This window comes from Sabethes cyaneus, chromosome 3 (genome assembly GCF_943734655.1).
Source record: "Sabethes cyaneus chromosome 3, idSabCyanKW18_F2, whole genome shotgun sequence".
NCBI lineage: Eukaryota > Metazoa > Arthropoda > Insecta > Diptera > Culicidae > Sabethes > Sabethes cyaneus.
The window spans coordinates 100,449,590-100,463,676 of record NC_071355.1 but is presented as its reverse complement, the minus strand read 5'-3'; the positions used below and the strand labels follow the sequence as shown (position 1 = coordinate 100,463,676).

The window sequence follows — 14,087 nt, the reverse complement described above, 5'->3', positions numbered from 1 at the left end:
TCGAACAAAGAATCTTTCTGTCCCAGTAGTCTGTCTCTTTTTAGCTTTAAGAGTACATTTAGAATAGGGAAAATATTGATATGCATTACCGATATTTTCCACCAAAATTTAGCTATAAAAGCAAACCCTTCGGATAATAAAACAAGCCATTTCGACTTCAGACTTTGTGCATTCAATGCGACCCCAATCGGGCTATCGCTAACTGAAGAACTTAGTCCCTCAAGCAACCCCGAGATCCGTTGATCTACCACGGGCTATTGCTAAAGTCCAAAGGCTAAAGTAAACCTCAATAAACCGTCCGCGTCGATAAACGTAAAACAAGTAATGAACAGTGATGTTATATGGCGACACGTGACGTGACTTGCAATCTTCGGATACAAGTGCGTGATGCTGCTGATTCATGCAACGGAACCAGCCAAGACCTCACCCACGATACGACAACAGAAAAAACGACACCATGGGACCGACACCAAAACAACTGCAGGCGCGATAATTACAACATGAGAAATAACCTTCCTTGGCTGCAATGAAATATAATACGACACTGGCTCATACAGAAACAACTTTCGTGACATGGAGTAACTGGACCCTGTACAACAACAACAAACACGTTAGTCGATTCAGCCAAATCATCAGCTGATACACATATAGGCAGATTCATCATTATGGTTACAACCACGAATTAACTATAAGACAACAGCATGAACCCGGAAGAAGAAGAAGTCTACGCGGAGCTAGGAAAACTCCTCGAAGACATACTAAAGGAGCTTGAAAAAGAGAATCCAAAGCAGCAATCATGGACCAACACAGAACCGGCACACGACATAGCACACGAGTGAATATGAATTATGCGTGAGTGAAATTCTTCTTATTATTGTATAAATTTTTTTTATATCTAAACTTTTTTAATTAAATGGATTAAAGTGAATTAAAATTAAAGTAATTTTTTTAAGAGTATAGATATTTAATTTTTATAAAGAAATTTTTTTATTAAAGTTTGAATTTTGAATTTTTATCAAATGAATTAAAATGAATTAAAAAGATAAAATAATAAATAATTAAATTTGTAGCACACAAGTGCCGTGAAAAACAAGACTTATATTACATTATGAATATAAAAAAAAATTAAAGAGGCCTAAATCATGAGTGACCCAGAACAGCTCAGCGAATGCATAAATTTTACTATAAATTTTTTTCCAGCTTACATTATTTTTAATTGAAAGCATAACATACAATTTAAATTATAAATGGTTAACATTAGAACCATTTACAACTTTTATAATGGATAACAATAGAACCATTGACAGGAAGGATAGTCTCAGTAAGCCAGAATGCAATTCGAATCAATTTGCAATCAAGTTAGCCAGAAGGATTTCCCGAAATATTAAGTTATTATACATATGTATAACCACTAACGTGGATTTCCCTAAAACTCTCCTTGCACATTAATAAGGAAATTGCAAAAATTTCTGATCCCAGTGCGGAGACAGTCCTAATTATTTAACCAATCCACCTTACTGCACGCTATAAGGAAATCGTAAAATTACCATTTCCAGTGCGAAGGTCGATTTATTTATCCTACCCAACAAACAATTCCCTTTTCCGTACTTGATGCACATAAAAAGGAAATCGTCACAGTACCATTACCAGTGCCAAGACACTTACTAATAGCTGAGCGAACAGGCTAAAAATCCTCAGCATTCCCCTAACCACTTTTTAAACCTTTTTTTTATTATTTTTACTCCACAACTTTTTATTTTAAAAAGCTACGCAAATAAGCCAAGCCTGCCTTGTCATGCGAAAAGGCTAAAAATCCATGACAAAGGCATAGATTATAAGAAAACGAAAAATAAACAATTTATACCTGGGAGCATATATGATGAGAAAAATATTGGCTCATACTACGGTATCGAAGCATAACTAAGAAGTGAATAATAAAATTTTAGCCCCAGATGCCCGGGATATAACAATCAACGCTGACATTAGTGTCCGTTGGAAAATATTGTTAAATACTAGTTAAGGCACAGGCTCTAGCGCTCGTGACCTATAATGGATTTTTTTCCCCGGATGCCTGGCACCCAGATGACCAGATGTATTAAAATATAATGGAAGTCAATCAAGGTTGCTCTTCTGAAGAAATCGCAAAGAAAGATTGCTATCTTTGTAGACCTCTAAAATGAGGCCAAAACTAATTTGCCGAAATAGTATTGCAGATTGCAAGAAAAATCCTCACATCGCGGTTATCTTGACTGTTGAACCAAACCATCAAAAGATCACCGCAGAGCAAATTTCTGCAATTTATTATATGAAAATCTACTAAATCAATTGTTTTTCATCAAAACCATGCTACAAAACTGTTATTTTGTAGAACTGCAAACCATAAAACCTAAATTTTAATATTGCCTTTATCTCGCGGTTATCTCCTGAGCGCGTTATCACCGCCGCTGCATGCGGATTTTTCATAACCGCCGCAATAAACTGTTTTAATTCAAAAAGCTACTGGGTACGATGATATAAGGTTTTCATTATTATTTGTCAAGAAATAAATTGTATTAAATAAAAATTTATATTTTATCATACATTATTTTTTTCAATAGATTACAATCGTTGGTCAAAACAATGTTAGTAATTAGTTCTAAGAAGCAGTAAAAATCCAAAATTGCGAATACTGTACACAAAATAGGTTAATTAAAATGTGAATAATAACAACTACTTTTATATAGTGACATTATACTTAATCAAATTGTTTTTTTAGTAAATTTTTTTTAGAAATACCTTATATTTTTTTTTTATCAATTATAATTATCTCATAGTGACAAGCAAAACATATTATAAAAACAAAAAAAAAATCAAGAACAAAAAACATTTCAAAAATCACAAATTTGTAAAGGCATCTGGGACAGCTATATTTTTTCATGAATAATTACGTTTCACTTCATTATTAAAAAAAAAAGGGGGGAGGTGTACCATCCGTACTCTACCCTAGCCATGCACATCATCATGTAAATAAATATTATGCAACAGGCAAAACAAAACAGACAACTCCGATCGTATTGAGACACACGGCGGGCACCGAACGCAAGCACCAGCGCCATGCATACACTTCACAAGTGCACGCATTTTGCTGAGCTGGCTCTCCGACCTGTCGGTGGCCTATGTGACTCGGTGTAAAGTTTCAAATTACAATTTCAGAACCAAATGTATCGAACAAAGAATCTTTCTGTCCCAGTAGTCTATCTCTTTTTAGCTTTAAGAGTACATTTAGAATAGGGAAAATATCGATATGCATTACCGATATTTTCCACCAAAATTTAGCTATAAAAGCAAACCCTTCGGATAATAAAACAAGCCATTTCGACTTCAGACTTTGTGCATTCAATGCGACCCCAATCGGGCTATCGCTAACTGAAGAACTTAGTCCCTCAAGCAACCCCGAGATCCGTTGATCTACCACGGGCTATTGCTAAAGTCCAAAGGCTAAAGTAAACCTCAATAAACCGTCCGCGTCGATAAACGTAAAACAAGTAATGAACAGTGATGTTATACCTGTCTATGTGGTAAGATTATTCAGCATTTCAAAAAATGGTTTCTGTTTACCCTGCTCCCCTTGAGATGCAGCAAAAAAAATCGCTTGCTTTTTTAGTTTTTTAAATCCCGACAGTAGAATCAATATATATAGAATGCCAGTGTCGCTGCAGTGCTCGTGGTAAACATCACACATTTGAAAATTACGTATTTACACTGTATGCGCTTATGTGCACGGAGAAAAATGTGGCTAGTTTAAAACAACCATAAATTTGGTTGAAGCCCAAACTAAATTTTTGATTACGATATTATCGGAATTTGTTTAAATTAAATTCACTAATCTAGTTGAAAGAAACGACTTTTCCACATTATTTCAACTTTATTAATTCGCGTTGTTTCAAATTTAGTATCGGTTGATCCAAACTAAAAGTTTGCTTTTTTCAACCATTATCTTGTTTAATTCAACCAAAATTTAGGTTGCAAAATGCAGTTATTCCACCTAAATTCAAATTGAGGTGTTAGCTTAAATTAACCTAAACCGTTGGTATAAATAAACTAAATTTATGGTTACGCAAATACCAACCTTAAAAATAGTTCAAAACAAACTTGTTCTTAGTTTGCGTTTACAAATGTGGCTAGTTTAAAACAACCATATATTTGGTTGGAGCCAAACTAAAGTTTTGATTACGTTAACATCGAATTTTGTTTGCATTAAATCCACAAATCTAGTTGAAAGTAATGACTTTTACACATTATTTCAACTTGATTATCTCGCATTGTTTCAAATTAAATATCAGTTGATCCAAATTAAAAGTTTATTTATTTTCAACCATAAACATGTTTATTCCAACCAAAATTTAAATTGCGGTGATGTCATTATTTTTTGCCGTATCCAGCTTTTTACGCGCTATAATGGCGGACGCTATAAATTGCGTTCGTAATATGCGAACAATCTTTTTGACAACTCTGCATACATCAAATCTGGCACTCTTCTCTTGCAACACTACCATGCTCTTTCTTTCGTTTACGCCAAAGAGGGAAAGCAAAACTGTGCGAAATGTAAGCAAAACTATTGCTCTCCTTCTTTTGCGTAAACGAAAGAAAGAGTAACACTGCCGTACAGGAGAAGAGTGCCCAGTTTTGATGGATGCAGAGTTGTCAAAAAGATTGTTTGCATATTACGAACACAATTTATAGCGTCCGCCATTATAGCGCGTAAAAAGCTGGATAGGTCGTCGCGTCGCTTGCGTTTTCGCGGTCTGTTGGTCGTCACATCACAAGAGGAAAACTGAAACAATAAACCTCTTGTGGGAAATATGGTTTGTCCTGGGTCGTGTATGAATACTCGGAGGTAGGTTCCGAAACAAGTAACATTCATTAAAGATTTATTCATTCCGTTTTCTCACGTTTTCTTACATGATTTTCCATACGACTTTTCGGTGTCATGCAGATGGATGTATCCAGCTTTTTACGCGCTATAATGGCGGACGCTATAAATTGTGTTCGTAATATGCGAACAATCTTTTTGACAACTCTGCATACATCAAATTAGAGTGACTATATACATGTATATAGTATATATGTATATAGTCACTCTACATCAAATCTGGCACTCTTCTCTTGCAACACTACCGTGCTCTTTCTTTCGTTTACGCCCAAGAAGGAGAGCAAAAATGTACGAAATGTAAACAAAACTATTGCTCTCCTTCTTTTACGTAAACGAAAGAAAGAGCAACACTGCCTTACATGAGAAGAGTGCCCAGTTTTGATGGATGCAGAGTTTTCAAAAAGATTGTTCGAATATTACGAACACAATTTATAGCGTCCGCCATTATAGCGCGTAAAAAGCTGGATATTCCGTCATGCAAACGATATATCAATCGCGTCTTCATCACTACTCCCCGCTGGAATCCTGGTGTTCCTGCGACTTTATCCTATATGCCGTCACCGACAGAAAATTCCAGCTCTCCCTGTAGTCCGCATCCGGACTGGAGCTTCTACACCACTCCCCACAATCGGATTCTGGGAATCCTGACTGCAGCAAGTTGGTTTCATTGTACCGAATTTACGTCGATAAATGCGATCGGCTGTGGGTTCTGGACGCCGGAGTTATCGACCCACTAACAATTCTGCAGTAAATTTGTACTCTCAAAGTGCTTGACCTTCGACCTCCACACCGACATGGTGCTGTTGACGTACGTTCTGCTACCGGATCAAGTCTGGCAGGACTCGTTGAATATGAATATGGTGGTGGGCATCCAGGATGGTCAGTCCGCAGCCTTTGCCTATGTGGCCGACGTGTCGCGTTTCGGCATCATCGTTTTTGGTTGGTGTGAGTTCAAAAGTCAGAGTATTAGCAACTATTCATACAATTTCAAAATCCCTTCGCTAGAGATCAAACTATTTTGATTTGAACTTTCATTGATCGGCCAGTCCATCGTGATGGTTATCGTATGTTTTTTTATCATCCGATGTCTAGTTTTACGGCGTTCGAAGTCCCTGCACCGGTACAAGAAAAAGAAACAATCTGGCAAGACTTTGGCCTGGTAAAGCCTTTAAACTGATCGGAAGCCGAGACAAGGGTGGTCATTCGTCTACTTCCGAGGTGGCAAAAACGACGTTCAGTTTATGTCTTTGGTCCAGCAGAGCGGCGTTAATTGTTGGGATCTGGCGAAATCGTGCAATCGTAACAATCTGGCTGTTGTTGAGAAGAACCCGTACAAGCTGACGTACCCGAATGATTTCAAGGTGGACCGGAAGCCGAAGCAGTCGATTTGGATCATCAGCGACAGGTTGCTGACATAAATTTAAAACTAGTGATTATTTATAACTTTATTTTCATGAAATTGTCTCGTCTTCCGAAAATACAATTATAAGATATTGCTGATGCAGTGGAACACTGTAGTAATCGACCTGCGATATTCGGTTTTATTCTTGTTCTGTGTGTCGCAATTAAGTCGGAAGTGGTGAGCTGTAATCGCACAGTGATGCGCTATATAGCACACAACTTGCGACGTACAGAACAACAATAAAACCGAATGCCGAATCCGGTTTTGAACTGCAACGGCAATGCATATGTATGTTCAAAACCACAAAAATTGTTTCAATAAATTTCTTGGTTGTTGCAAACAACATTTTTGGTTACATTTAACGTTCATTTTAGGTTTATTTCAAAAAGCAATATTAGTTTGTTTCAAACGTTTCAATGTTTGACTTAAACGATGAATCAGTTTGTTTTAAACTAAAATCTGTTTAGATCAAACTATAAAGTTTGGTTGATATTACCTAAAAGATATCAACTGTCAAAACCAAACAACCAAGATTCTGGTTATTTCAAACAAATATTTGTTGAATTGAAGTTAATTCCTAAAACAAAAACAACCTAATATTTTAGTTAATTTCAAGCATCGCGGTTTGTCAAAGTAACCAAGTATCCAGCTTTTTACGCGCTATTATAATGGTGGCCGCTATAAATTGTGTTCGTAATATGCGAGCAATCTTTTTGACAACTCTGCATACATCAAATCTGGCACTCTTCTCTTGCAACACTACCGTGCTCTTTCTTTCGTTTACGTCAAAGAAGGAAAGCAAAACTGTGCGAAATGTAAACAAAACTATTGCCTTCCTTCTTTGCGTAAACGAAAGAAAGAGCAACACTGCCGTACAGGAGAAGAGTGCCCAGTTTTGATGTATGCAGAGTTGTCAAAAAGATTGTTCACATATTACGAACACAATTTATAGCGTCCGCCATTATAGCGCGTAAAAAGCTGGATATATATTTACGCAAATTTCAATGTGAAAAGCTGGTTGAAGCAACCTAAAATATGGTTGTTTTTGCCATATACAGCAAAGTTTCGTTAATTGGTGGTTCGTTAATTGGGCGGTTCGTTAATTGGGTGTTCGCTAATTGGGCTATATGACAACTTGAATGTCAAAATTGTATGGAATTTTCGAGTTTAGAAATTTCTAACAACTGTCAGTCGGCCCAATTAGCGAATCAGCTGGAGTGCAATCGTGGCCCAATTAACGAATTCAGGCTGTATTTTTCTCCGTGTGTGAGTGATCGATTCGAAACGGGAATCTGATTGTCAAACTAAAAAGGCAACCCAATAAAAAATCCTTCTGCTTTTCCGTAAATCACGTAGGATAAATCACCCGATTTGGTCATTTTGGGGTATTTCGTCGGCAGAAAAATTTTCTATCCAGCTTTTTACGCGCTATAATGGTGGCCGCTATAAAGTGTGTTTGTAATATGCGAACAATCTCTTTGACAACTCTGCATACATCAAATCTGGCACTTTTCTCTTGCAACACTACCGTGCTCTTTCTTTCGTTTACGCCAAAGAAGGAAAGCAAAACTGTGCGAAATGTAAACAAAACTATTGCCCTCCTTCTTTTGCGTAAACGAAGGAAAGAGCAACACTGCCGTACAGGAGAAGAGTGCCCAGTTTTGATGTATGCAGAGTTGTCAAAAAGATTGTTCACATATTACGAGCACAATTGGGTATTTTAATTTTTCCAAAAAAGTGGATTTTTCTATCTCATTTGATAGCCCGTCGTTTCCTGAATCTAGCAGTTCTTTTTATATTTCAATTAAGTCAATATTCGATTAAAAAATTAATAAAAATCAAAACTAGAATGATTTGCTGTTTGACAGATATCAACCAAGCCGATTGATTGACTTGATGTCAGAAGTTCTCTCCCTCTCTTCTATCTCTCTGATAGAGCTCTTCATTTTAACCGAGCTTTTAAAGCTCTCATATGAAACCTGTATCGTTCGATGACCATAGTGTATCTATTCACTGTGTTGTCTAAGACGAGCTAAAAAGAAAAGTGGTTTACTTGTAAGCTATCGTCTTATTCCAAATTTTTTTTTCAAATATAAAAAAAATGTTTTTTTATTACTTCCATTAGTCAAATTCGGAAAAGTCTTCATGTAGCGATTGAATGGCATCATATCTTGTCAGAATATGCGGAAATGTATATACCACTAAAATACCCAATTTATAGCGTCCGCCATTATAGCGCGTAAAAAGCTGGATTGGGCAATTTGAATTTCAATTTTCCATGAAACACCAGCGACACTGGCATTCTATATATATTGATTATACTATCCCGACCGAATCTATTTTTATTGACCATAACAAGCAAACGATATGCCATCGATACTTTTTCGATACGTCGATAATGTAGACAAAATGACGTTTCGTTTAAGCCTCAAACAAACACTGATAATGCTTATTGGATGCTTGAGGCGTAGCATTTTAACAACCCGCTATTTCGCCTTTTTAGCATTATGTGAGTTCTACAGAAGTATGTAAAGAAAAATATGCTTTTAATCATAGTTCTGTATGCTTATACAATGTTGTCCAAGGACTAGTGTTTAGTGCTTACTGGTTACTTGGGCACCCCATAGGCAGGCAACCATGTTTTCACTGCCAGCATCTCGTGTGTGCGAAAATGAGATAGCATGTCAGCACTGCGTTTCACTCAACTGCCAGCAGTCTGATTTGGGCCCGCTGTCAAATTTTGAGCCCACACTCAAAATATATTTCACGTCGAAGTTACCTGAAAAGTTATGTGAATATTTTCCACCCAGCTTTTCCTGTACTACCCAGGTAACCAATAAGCATTTCCAATGCAATTTAAATGCAAGCCAATAAGCATTTAAGTTGCCTTAAATGCTACTTAAATGCTATTTTGGCAAAATATGCGGCTACTTTACGGCTAGCTCTCTCATAGTGCTGACAATGCTTATTTGCAGCTAGTTACCGACAAGAAGAATTTAAATAGAATTGTGGATGCCAATTTACGACAGTTATGCAGTCAAAAGGCTGATAAACAGCAACCTGCAGTATAAAATGCCAGGTATGCTAATAAACGACTGATTTACTGCTTATACCTTGGCTTACACTAATGCTTATTGGTTACCTGGGTATTTACATGATTTTCAGGTAGTTCGCACGCATACTAATGCGTTAATGTGAAAATCAGATGGATGTTATTATTTTTTCCAATAACAATCACCTGAAAGTCACGTAAATCCCTGAAGAGAAATTTACGTGATTTTTCACGTGGAAAGGACGTGTGGATTATTTTGAATGCAGGACATGTTGTCGCTCAAAGTAAATTGATATATACCAGGTATATGACAATGCGAGCTGTCATATACACTTTGCACTAACACATCTACACTAGTTCTGAGATTTCGAGCATTTTGTATGGAAAATTAGTTAATTTTTTAAAAAAATCGTTGGATACGCAATATTTGTCTTTTTTTTCTTACAGCTTTTATGTTTATGCTTAGAACATTATTTCTAGTATGTATTTTCATGAATACAATGAAGTACAACATTCCAAATTGCAAGCGGAAATTTTTTCGTCAAAGCGGTATCAAGATATCTCAAAGAAATGTCCTTATACAGCCTGAATTCGTTAATTGGGCCACGATTGCACTCCAGCTGATTCGCTAATTGGGCCGACTGACAGTTGTTAGAAATTTCTAAACTCGAAAATTCCATACAATTTTGACATTCAAGTTGTCATATAGCCCAATTAGCGAACACCCAATTAACGAACCGCCCAATTAACGAACCACCAATTAACGAAACTTTGCTGTATCGCTTTCCTACAAGTAGTAAAACAAAAAAGAAATTCTTTAAAATGCTCGGATATGATTGTTCAATAAGCAGCATGAGCAACATTGTAATCCGCCCGCGATATTTTTCGTCTGATTTCTGGTAAGCTTTTAAAGTGTTAATTATCATCTAAGACTGTTTTGTAGCAATCTAAGATTACTTTTTATGGTTTTCTACGTAGTGTTGAGACAAGAGCATATATATCAAACAACGTGAGCGGGCAAATTTATGATAAAAAGGTATCATCTTGGAATAGTGACTTCAACTTAAGGATTTTCAAGCAGTAGCACAAGCATCTATTCGAATAAAACTATTTTTTAAAAGAAGACATCAGAGGCAGATATTCAAGAGCATCATGCAAGCAAAATATTGGATGGAACGTGTTTTAATTTAAGCAACCGTATACCGTATTGATCGTGAAGTATTAGAAACATTAATTCATTTTTCAATTGTACATCGAAATAGTTAGTCACCCATGTTCTCAAATTTTTTAGGCATACTTAAAGAAGGCTACAAGTGCAAATGACTTAAAAATATATTCCTTACATTTCATTGTAAATGTTCAAATATTTCTCTGGAATAATATAGCTGCATTCATTAATTACAATTAATTTAGTTTTAATTTTCATGCAAGTTCCACCATATTTCAGAACTATTTCTTCTTCTTTCTACACACACTAATGCAACCCTCGATGGTCACATACCTGGTATATATCAATTTACTTTGGTTGTCGCTGACGTTCATTGCAGCTCGTTATAGAGATGTCAATGGGATGACCTGTACAATAAGGTTTTGCACGGGCGAGCATAACCTCACTTCTTTAACGTCTATCAGTGGTTTGTTTACATGGACTTGGAACATGGGTTAACATGTTGAAACTGAATATTGCTTAAAGGTCTTAACGGCAGTCAGAAAAGCACAAAAACTGCCATTCCGAGCAGTTTGGAGGGCGACACTGCTGGATAATACGCTTTTAAAACGTTTAACTCCAATTTATGCATATCGCGTTCGTCTAACAAATAGTAAACAAACCACGAGTGGATGTCAAATGGGTGAATTCCGTTCATTCCGGTTCATTCGTGACGTCACCTTGCAAAACCTTATTGTATGTCTGTCACCGTGTACAACGATAGAATCACACAAGCAAAGTGGTACAACGGTGGTTTCTGTACCTAGAGTGACTATATACAGAGTGGCGACAATGTCAAAATTGGAATGATAATTATCTGTCAGTGTCATTCCAATCGAGCAGACAACCTATCCAACGCGTATGCATGAAAGAGAAAGAAAAACCTAGGATAAACCGCATTGCATACATTTGGGATGACTTGTCGCCACTCTGTATATAGTCACTCTATCTGTACCTATACCACAGAGAACAGATTAACAGGCTCGAAGGAAGTAATCGATTTTTTGTGTGTAAAATCTGTTGGTAGCGCCCTCCAGAAATAGTTTGCCAAACGCATCAAAAAATATGCATGTACCTTTATCAATATTTCTTTGTGCTGGAGTTACATAGCAGCGATGGCAGAGACATCAAGATTTATAGTTTGCCACTTACTGCTCGAGGGGTGCTCTATTGAAGGATTACTTGTTGATTACATAAAATCAGAGGGGTTGTGTGCAAGACACGACCGCATAGATAGGTGACGCAGGACTACGTAAGTCTCTTTGTAGTGATAGTGGCATGTATTCATGCTTGTAATCATTCGATTCTTCATGTATACATGCTATATGCAACATATATACATGCTACATGCGTTGTATGTAACATTTATCAAAGTAGTAACATTGCATACGTTCAATTCTCAAAAGATTGTGCATTTGAAAACAATTTAACAAAATCAAGAACACAAACTTTTGCTTTCCTGCTACCTTACTGAAAATAAAGATTGTCTATTATCCATGGTTTCCCACGTTGAAGGGATTTTACCAATTTAATCCTATTTTATCCACAGCACATCTTTTCACTACACTTCTAATGAAACAGCAAGCATGCGTATTCATACAGAGTCGTATTATAACCGAACACTACAGCTGTAGCACATTTTTCCAACACAGATATCAAGTTCGCCGAGGTTTAATCATCTCGCAGTAAAGAATTTGCGATCTGTTGGGACAACGAACTTGCGTCATTTTTTCTGTCATACTTCCCTAGCACAGACATCAAATTGGACTAGGTTTAATCGCGTTCGTAAGAAATCTGTTGGCACGAGGGGGCTTTGTTACTCTCTCTGGCGTACTTCCCAAGCAAGGACATCAAAATGGTCTAGGTTGAACCGCGGTGTTAAGAAATCTTGTTGAAATGAGGAAACTTGGTCACTTGTTTTGGCTTACTTCCCAAGCACAGATATCAAATTGGTACAGGTTTAGATCATCGTAAAGAATCTTCCAACCAATCACGAACCGAGAATTCTGGTAAAACATGGGTTCATTATTTTCAATTTTTCAATAGTTCAACATCAAGAATCCATACTTTTCTTCATTTGGGTCAATTCTTAGAAGATTTTCCGATCGATTGGTGTAAGAATATTGAAAATCGATCGGAAAACCGCTGAGCTATTAGCGCTCAAAACCTTTCATTTTTCGTGACGCTCGCATTTTTCGATTTTTTGGAATGACACCCTATCTCAAAACTTGCCGTAAGACGTAGTCCTACGTCAAAAACCTTTTACACACTTTTTGTTAATTACCTGGTAGTCTGTTCTCTGTGCCTATACCTCTTTCACCGTTGTACGAAGCTACAACCACAGACTAACAGACGTAACACCTCGAACATTTTTTTTTAGAAAAACGTCGTACTAATGGTAATGCTACATATTGAAAATAACACTAGCACCATCTGGTGCAGCTATCGCGCCGCGCAAAGCGATTGAAAAATGCATTGTCTATCTCATCTATGCCCTAAGTACGCATTAAAAGAAATTTCGAAACCTCCTTGCACTCACACGAAATTCCATGCTAAACTGTAAAATTGTTTGTGAGAAAAAAAGCAAAAGTTATTCTTTCTCTTTTCTCGTTCACCTACAAGTTTGAATGATTGTTAAAATAAAGTTTTAAAGAGATACGACTAATATCTTAATAGTTTTCTTACAGATGGCTAAGTTTTTGTTCATTAGCAGTATTGCATTTAGTTCTAACTAGTGTGTTTAGGAGTTAATTAGTGATGAATGACAAAGTTTGTTCACATTTGATTTATTAGGACTGCTTAAACTTTACATCGGGAGATTCATCCGCAGTGCTTTTCGATTGCGTTTACCTTTATTAAATTTGCGCGTAGAAGCGATTTGCAGTTTTTGTTTGATTTTCACGTCGCGCAAAAAGCACTGTATCAATGTATTAAATATCTTGTCTATAAGTAATTCGAAACATTGGCGGCAAACAGACATTTCAAAGGAATCATATTTTACACATTCTTTTAAACGAGTTTTAACGTTTCTTCTATTTTGATATAAGAAACGGGAAAATTTTTGCTTGAAAGCTGAAAAGGCTGTTAATCCAATTTCAAAAAGCGCATTACTTGGATATACGCTGTCTTTTTTTAGCTTACAGAAGATGTAATTTTCATCGTCGATGTCTCCCGCTTGGGCTTTAAGTTTCTTCAGGCATTTTCGGTGCTTCAATTTAGCAGCGGCTGCTCCAGTAATGTACACAAGGCCATTTAAATCCCGAGTTGTGTAAGACCCTGGACTAATACCTTTCAAATCAACAAACTTGTAGGTGAAATTTATTTGAACGTCGGTGAACTGTGTGGGATCTTCAACGTGTAAGTCGTCATGATTTAGCAGTGGCACAGCATCATCTACTTCGCAGTTGGACCCGAGACACAACTTCTCGTTCGCAGATAATGCTGCCTGCCGGAAAGCTGATGCAAAATGATATGCGTTAGGCGCATCATTGCGACCACATCGACGTCGAATTTC

The 14,087-nt window shown here is 36.8% G+C and overlaps 1 pseudogene; it reads left to right on the top strand.

The window, feature by feature from the left end:
* The first annotated feature begins 701 nt into the window (after nucleotides 1–701).
* The window catches only part of LOC128739928 (protein yellow-like), a 20,173-nt pseudogene continuing 6,787 nt past the window's right edge, over nucleotides 702–14,087 (top strand).